At 45.7% G+C, this 7,392-nt stretch overlaps 1 pseudogene; it reads left to right on the top strand.

Annotated features, from left to right (window-relative positions):
* The first annotated feature begins 300 nt into the window (after positions 1 to 300).
* Positions 301 to 1,419, top strand: LOC129082323 (septin-1-like; annotated as a pseudogene).
* The last annotated feature ends 5,973 nt before the right edge of the window (positions 1,420 to 7,392 follow it).

The raw sequence follows: 7,392 nt of genomic DNA, 5'->3' as shown, positions 1-7,392 counted from the left end.
GGGCGGGCCCAGAGCTGCAGCTTCTCTGGGAGGTGCTGGCAGTGTCCTGTCTTTGGGAAACACATGGAAATGCAGGCATGTGGGTGACCTTTTCCCCTCTCACAACTCCAGCTGGAGCCCGGGAGGCAGAGCCGGCTCCCGCTTCAACACCCTCACACATCCAGAGGAGCCTGATGACATTTCCTGTAAATGCATTCCTACAATAAGTGCCTTTTTGTGTTTGCTCACATATTTTAGTTATTTAAAAGGAAAAAGAGGAAGTAGGGAGAGACAGCAGGTGCAGCAACAGCTAGCAGGGCCATGGACAAGGAGTGCATGGGTTGTGCAGCCTTCCCCAACCAGCTGTACTGCAAGTGCATCAAGAAGGGGTTTGACTTCACAATCACGGTGGCAGGGGAGTCAGGCCTTGGGAAATCCATGCTCATCAATAGCCCGTTGCTCACCAACCTCTGTGAAGATTGGCAACTGCCAGAGGCCGGTGCTCACTTGAAACAAAATGATGACTTTTGAGCGTTAGGGTGTGGAGATAGCAAAGGGGGACATTAAAGTGAAGCTGACTGTGGTGGACACTCCTGGTTTTGAGGACTCAGCTCAGACTGCTGGCTGCGCATGGTGCCCTTCACTGAGGAACGATTTGAGCTGTATCTTAGGGATGAGAGTGGTCTGAACCGGAAGAACATTCAGGATTCCCATGTCCACTGCTGCCCCTCCTTCATCTCACCCTTTGGCCTGGGGCTCCAGCCTCTAGATGTGGCCGTTCTCCAGGTGGTGCTCCAAAAGGTCAGTATCATCCCAGTCTTTGGCAAAGCCGATGCCCTGATGCCCAGGGAAACCCAGGCCCTCAAGCTGATGATCGGGAACCAGTTGAAGGAGGAGGAGATCAACATCTACTAGTTCCCTGATGGTGATTCTGATGGGGATGAAGACTTTAAGAGGCCGGATGCAGAGATGAAGAAAAGCGTCCCTTTCGCAGTTGTGGGTTCATGTGAGGTAGAGCGAGGAACAGCGGGGCTGACCAGTGAGGGGATGCCGCCACCCCTGGGGCGCCATGGAAGTCGAGAATCCACATCACTGCGATTTCCTGAACCTGCGACAGATGCTGGTGCAGACACACCTGCAGGACCTGAAGGAAGTGACACGCGATCTGCTGCTCTACGAGGGCTACCGGCCCGCTGCCTACAGACCCTGGCCTGGCCTGGAGCGTGAGATGGAGTTAGCCGTAGTAAGCTTTCCCGCAGGAGCGCCTCAGAGATCCCGCTGCCCATGCTGCCTCTGGCTGAGACAGAGAAGTTAATCATTGAGAAAGACGAAGAGCTGCATCTCATGCAAGAGATGCTGGAGAAGATGCAGGCCCAGAGGCAGCAGAGCCATGCTCAGAGCGAGCACCTAGATGCTCTCTGGGGCGCCGCTGGTGTATAGTTTTACCTTGGTCCCACCTTCGGTCTGTCTCTTATCCAGTCCCTGAGGTCCTGGCTGCTCTGGCGCCTAATCCCGAAGCCTACAGTTGCCCGGGGTTCTCCAGCTAAAAGGTTCTCCCAATCCCAGAGTTAATAGTCCTGCCTTTGGTCCCGCCCCTGCCCCCGCCACTTTGGGGGCCATTGCTTCCAGGCCAGCCCCTGCTCACCTGACCATCCCAACTCCACCCCACCCCGCCGAACTACCTTGAGGGAGGGAGGGAGGCAGGCCCAGGTGGATTAAAGATCAGATGACAAAAAAATGAAGCCCTTTTGGTAGTGTATGCATGGTCTCGGGGTCCAGACTTCTGTGCTAAGTGTGGCTGCAGAGCCATAAGCAAGTCAAGCTGGCTCCTTCTGTGCCCAACATAAAAATGTCAAATGCAGAAATCTGGAAAGATAAGCCATAGGCGGGAGAGCATTCTTTTCAACCCAAGCCCAGAGAAATGTTTAACATGCCTGTGGTGCAGAAAACTCTTGAAAGTTCGTGTTTTCTAAAGTTGACAGAGGGGAAGCACATACCCTTCCAATGAGAGGCAAGGCACACAGAAGTGTATGTCGGAGATGCCTGACCTACCCGAAAGGGCCAAATGCACTGTAAACACTGGTCACAGAGCACAGTCACCGTCAGCCTGGGAGGTTTCTGGACTGCTGGCGACCAGCCCTGAAGAAAAAGTGAAGAAGCAGAGGTCCCAGCCGATCCCCTGGAGAGAAGGAGAAAGGCCCCTCCTCTGGGACTGCAGTGTGCTGGACCTGCCAGAGTCCCAGCTTCCCCTGGCAGCGCTCAGGTTAGGGGGCTACCCCACGGAAGTTCTTGAACAATTTTACAAAGATGTATTTTTGAGACTACCCATCAGAGCACTGGTGAAACAGCTGGGAATTGGAACACACTAATGTCCGTAGAGAGGGGATGGGATTCACCAATCGTAATCCATCCACATGGACAAGGGAAGCTGAGCAGCAGCTAAAGTGGGAGCAGGGGTCTCAGTGTGCCTACAGATAAAGATCTCAGGGGTCCTCTTACGTGAGACACATAGACCAACTCTCTGCATCCAAGATCCCAGCTGTTAGATGACATACATGTGATTTACATAGGCCAGCATACATATGTGAAAATCATTTATTCTGTAACAGAAACGGACTAATAGAATGAGAAAGGCAGAGCCTGAGAGATGCCCACCAAATCGCTCCTGATGGTCACCTCTGGGGTGGGACTTGCAAATGTCTTCATCTTGAGGTGATGTCTAAACTTTTATAGTGACTATGATAGTTCCAAAAATATTAGTCATATATTATATGTTATTTATTTATCACTCATTTATGAAGTATTGTACATTATTTAGTTCTTAATTTTTAAAGGATTTGTGACAAAATAAAGGTTTCTTAGAGCACAATAATGAATTTAAAAGCAATTTGGAATCAAGAAAAGAAGAAAGCACACCCAGGGAGGAGAGCCCTGAAGGGGAGGGCTCGCTGTGCCAGTCCCTTCCCTGGGTGAGCGCATTGCATCAGCATGTGCATGTGTGTGCCTGAGTTACCATGCTCATGTGTGCATGCTTTTTCACATGTGTGCATGTGGGTGCACAGTTGGAATGGTGAGTGGGGAAGATTCTGGTGTGTGAGATCTTGGGGAACCTCATTTCCCTAGAGGTGGACACTGCCAGTTAGTCTCTTTCCTCCTTGGCATTTTCTGGGTCCCCACATTAGAATTTCCAAACCCCCTGCCGTGGAACATGAGCCATTTCCAATTTTTCACTCCCATCATTGTGCTGAGGGGAACATCTGTGTCCATAAATCTTTCTTCAGGACTGGTCTCTAGAAGTAGAGATTCTCAATCTAATGTAAACATGATTTTAAGGTGTTGGGGGCAGTTCTCTATATCTCAGGTCACCTTGTCCTCTTTGAGTCTTGTTTGGGAAAGCAGAGGTGCAGGGTGCAGACCTGGGGCTGACACCTCTGTGAGGGAGGGAGGGGGAAGGGCTGGGATTGGAGGAGATGAAGGCACCTGGGAGTGAAACCACACCCAGCTGGCAGGTCCCCTCCATCCTGCCTCTGCTCTCCTCCATGTAACACCTTCCACCCTGCACCCCTACCCCATACCAGCCTCATCCAGCTCCATAACTCAACCGAACAAAGAAGCCTGGCCCTGCTTCAACTTCATTAGTTGTGATCAGTCTATTCAGATTTTCTAATTCTTCCTGATTCAGTTACCCATTTGGTCAGGTGACTGGGGAACAAACTAAAGTCCTTGACTGGATGGTTTCATAAATGAATTTTACCAAGCATACAAAGAAGATCTAAGACCTCTACTTCTCAAACTATTCCAAAAAATGTAAGTTCGTTTCACAAAGCTAGTATTATCCTAATTCCAAAACCAAACAAAGATACTTTAAATAAAGAAACTCATAGGACAATGTCTTTTCTGTATTCTTAAGATTAATTATTCATTGCATCTTAATATTATTTGAGTGGCTACTCTTTTCTAGGCACTGTGCTAACTGTTGTAGATACAGTTTAAACAAGTTATATATAATTCCTCTCCTGTGGGCCTTGGAATTCTAGAGAAAGCAAAGAGCATACTGCATATTATGACAGAAGTTATGAGAGCAGACAAGAGTAATTCAACTTGTGTTGGAAGCTTATGAAAGTTGTTGTAGAGTCGGTGATATCAAAGTTGAGATATTAAAGATTAATCAGAGTTACCGATTTGGTAAGGTGACTGGGGAACAGCTTACATGATGAGGAGAGAAAGCAAATATGTTCAAAGGATTGATAAGTATTCTGTATTAAGGATAGAATGCATCTTTGGGAAGGAGGTGTGTGTGGTAAGAGATGAGACTCAATGTACAGTTTTTCCACATTAGGGCTTTTGTCAACTGTAAGGTAGAATGATTATTCATAGCTAGGCAAGAGATGCTCATCAGAAAACCTTCCAAATAGCAGGATGCACCCTTTTAAGGTAAAAATTTTTGATATAGTTTTTTAATAACCATACTGCTGCCTGCCATCTGTAATATAATTTTGTCATTTATGAGCTGATTTGGAAGCTGATGTGGATAAACCAATAACATTGAGACTCTGTCATCGGGATTCAGCAAAGCTGACCACGGGATGAAGTCATTTGCGGTGGTTAGCGGCTCTGAAAAAGAGCAGCTGGTCCCAGCTGAGCTCTGTGCATAGAGTTGGGGCAATGCCTCTTAGACTGTGTTTCCTACCAAAGGAATTCATCCGAGAGCTTTGATTTCCTAGGTGCCTTTAGTAGCCAGAGAGGCTACAGGGTATCACAAAATTATACATGGTCTCCATTGGCATTTTTGCTAAAGAGATCATTTTCTTTGTTATTAGTTATTGAAAATTGCTTCAGAGTCTGAGTCCTAGGCCACTTTAAAAAACAAACACACTGACTTTAATTTTATTCACTGCAGTGGGTATGCTTGATTCACTTCCTAGTATTTCTTCACTATTATGAAAGATCAATTCATAGTGAAACCCAAGTTTCCCCTGACTGTGGTGTGTGATAGGAGTAGCAGTCACAATGAAAGTAACAGTTCTTCCATGGGTCCTTTATACATGGAAAAGCTATTGCTTTCAAGGTGACTGCTATGCCTATGGACAAAACCAAAGTGGGTAAGGATTGAGGGAGGGAGGTGGGGGGGAGAGGGGAAAGTGGTGGCAGGAAGGTGGAGACAAATGTATTTGAACAATAAAAAAATAAAATAAAATAAATGAAAAGACTGGAAAAAGTGTGTAAAAATAAAAAAATAATGTAACAGTTTTTCTCTTTTCTCATAACTGAACATTAGATTCTCTTTTATGTTGATGTCTTACTCTGAAATATTCTTGCTTGTATCATCAAACTTATGCTAACTCCTTGCAGAAAATTCTGCCATGGTTTTACATGCACATTAAATAATAAGTCTTTACTTGTTATATCAAAAAGTAGGACTTAGGTTCCCTGAATAAATGCAGCAAGATATCTATTGATAACTGTGAATTCCTGGGGAATGTTCTCTCTCCACCCTCATGGTATTGAGACCTCCCTCTTTAGTTGTCTCTTTCTTGGTTTGTTCTGCATTCTTTTTATCATTCAGTGATAATGGAAGAGGTTTTATCCCATTTTGGGTTTTAGAAGAAAGAGTGGTTTTTCTGATTGGGCCTGAATTATGAAGGATCACCTCATTGCAATGCTCCTAGTTTATTTCCATTAAACAAAACTTCTGGCTGCCCTGTATGATATTATAACTTCTAAATCCATTCATTCTTTCAGTAAATATTTAATAAGCACTTTCTATGTGCTAGGTACAGTTCTGGCACTTGGGACACATTTGGGAATAAAACTGACAATTATACCTGTTCTCTTATAGCTTATTTTTGAGATAGGAGAAAAAGACAATACATAATAAATATAATCAAAGAGTTTTACTTTAAAAGTAGGAAGAACAGGTATATACTAGTATATTCTTTTTTAAAAAATATTTTATTTATTTTTAGAGAGAGGGGAAGGGAGGGAGGAAGAAAAGGAGAGAAACACTGGCGGTTGCCTCTTACATACCCCCAGCCTGGGACCTGGCCTGCAACCAGGCATGTGCCTTGACCGGGAATCCAACGGGCAGCCTTTCACTTTGCAGAATGATGCCCAACCAACTGTGCCACAATGGTCAGACCGAGTATATTCTAATAATTAAAAATACAATCAAGTTAGGAGCTTAAAAATATATGGCGTTCACAAAATGTTACAAAATATTTCAGTCCCCAGAATCTGTCTAGGAATGGCATTCCATGTGTGAATTTTTCAGATTGTCTTAAAATATCTTGGTTTGTTCAAATCAGGATCCAAAGAAGCCACTTACTTATGTGGTGATTTCACTGAAGTCTTTTAAAAAGCTCCTTTAATCTGGAATAATGCCTTTCCCTCATTCCATTTTTTCCCCATGATTTGGCCGAAATGTCACTTGCCCCATAGATAATTTCACTGTAGCAGATGCTGTCGGTGCCCTGCTCACATCCTCTTGATACTCGCTGTTCTCATGCCTGCTGACCCAGTGCAAGAAAGCACCTGTCATAGATAGAGCGCAGAGCGACAGCCACGGGGGTGGGCGTGGGCTGCGGGAAGGTTTGGGGGTGGAGGGATTGACCGAAAAAGAAAATGAACGCATGGACACAGGCAACAGTGTGGTGATTGTAAGATGAGGGAGGTGGGTAGAGGTGGAGGAGGGTACAAAGGGGATAAATGGTAATGGAAAAAAATACAATAAAAATGAACTATTACAAAAAAAAGGTTTTTTGAAGATGGAGGCCAAGTAGGTGGAAGCTGAGTCCACTTGCTCTTGTCCTCAGCTTGAATTCTCAGCTGATCTTCTGACAAATAACCAGAGCAATCAATGGAATCTTAGTTGGTATGAAGTCTTGAGCCAAGGAGTGCAGAAGATGCTTCACAGTGGGCGGTAAGGAAATTTTATAATTTGAAGGGAAATTACCCTGTGCATGGTGCCTGTAGCAGTGGAGAGATTGGTGAGAAATTGCAGCTTTGTGGCTCCCTCCCCTCTCAGCTCAGGGGGCCCCAGTCCCAAGCAGGGAGCCCACAGAGCCAGACTAGGAGTGACTTGGGAGGGTGTGTGAAGTTGGGGAGATCCAGGCTACACGCACACAGAAAGCAGCACGTTCATAGCTGCAGTGCCAAATGCTAACCAGGAGAGTGCCAGAGAGTGATGGGACTCTATTTACACCTGGGTTGGGTGGAGGCAGGCTGCGGCCAGCCATGACGATGAAAGACTTCCGGCTGTTTGGAGAGGTGGCATGCACAGAAAGCGGGACAGTGACTTGGTGCTGCAGTGGGTGTGCCACAGAGAGACTTTTTAAAAGAGGAGCTGAAGCATGCTGGGCAGGGACTTTGTGCACAGCTGCTCTGCCAGAAAAGAGACAAGGTCAAAAGCATGGT

This window comes from Pteronotus mesoamericanus, unplaced genomic scaffold, assembly GCF_021234165.1.
Source record: "Pteronotus mesoamericanus isolate MK-2021 breed Mesoamerican mustached bat unplaced genomic scaffold, CSHL_Meso_final contig_124, whole genome shotgun sequence".
Classification (NCBI taxonomy): Eukaryota; Metazoa; Chordata; class Mammalia; order Chiroptera; family Mormoopidae; genus Pteronotus; species Pteronotus mesoamericanus.
Note: the sequence above shows the minus strand (reverse complement) of the source record. Positions and strands in the feature narration are given on the sequence as shown.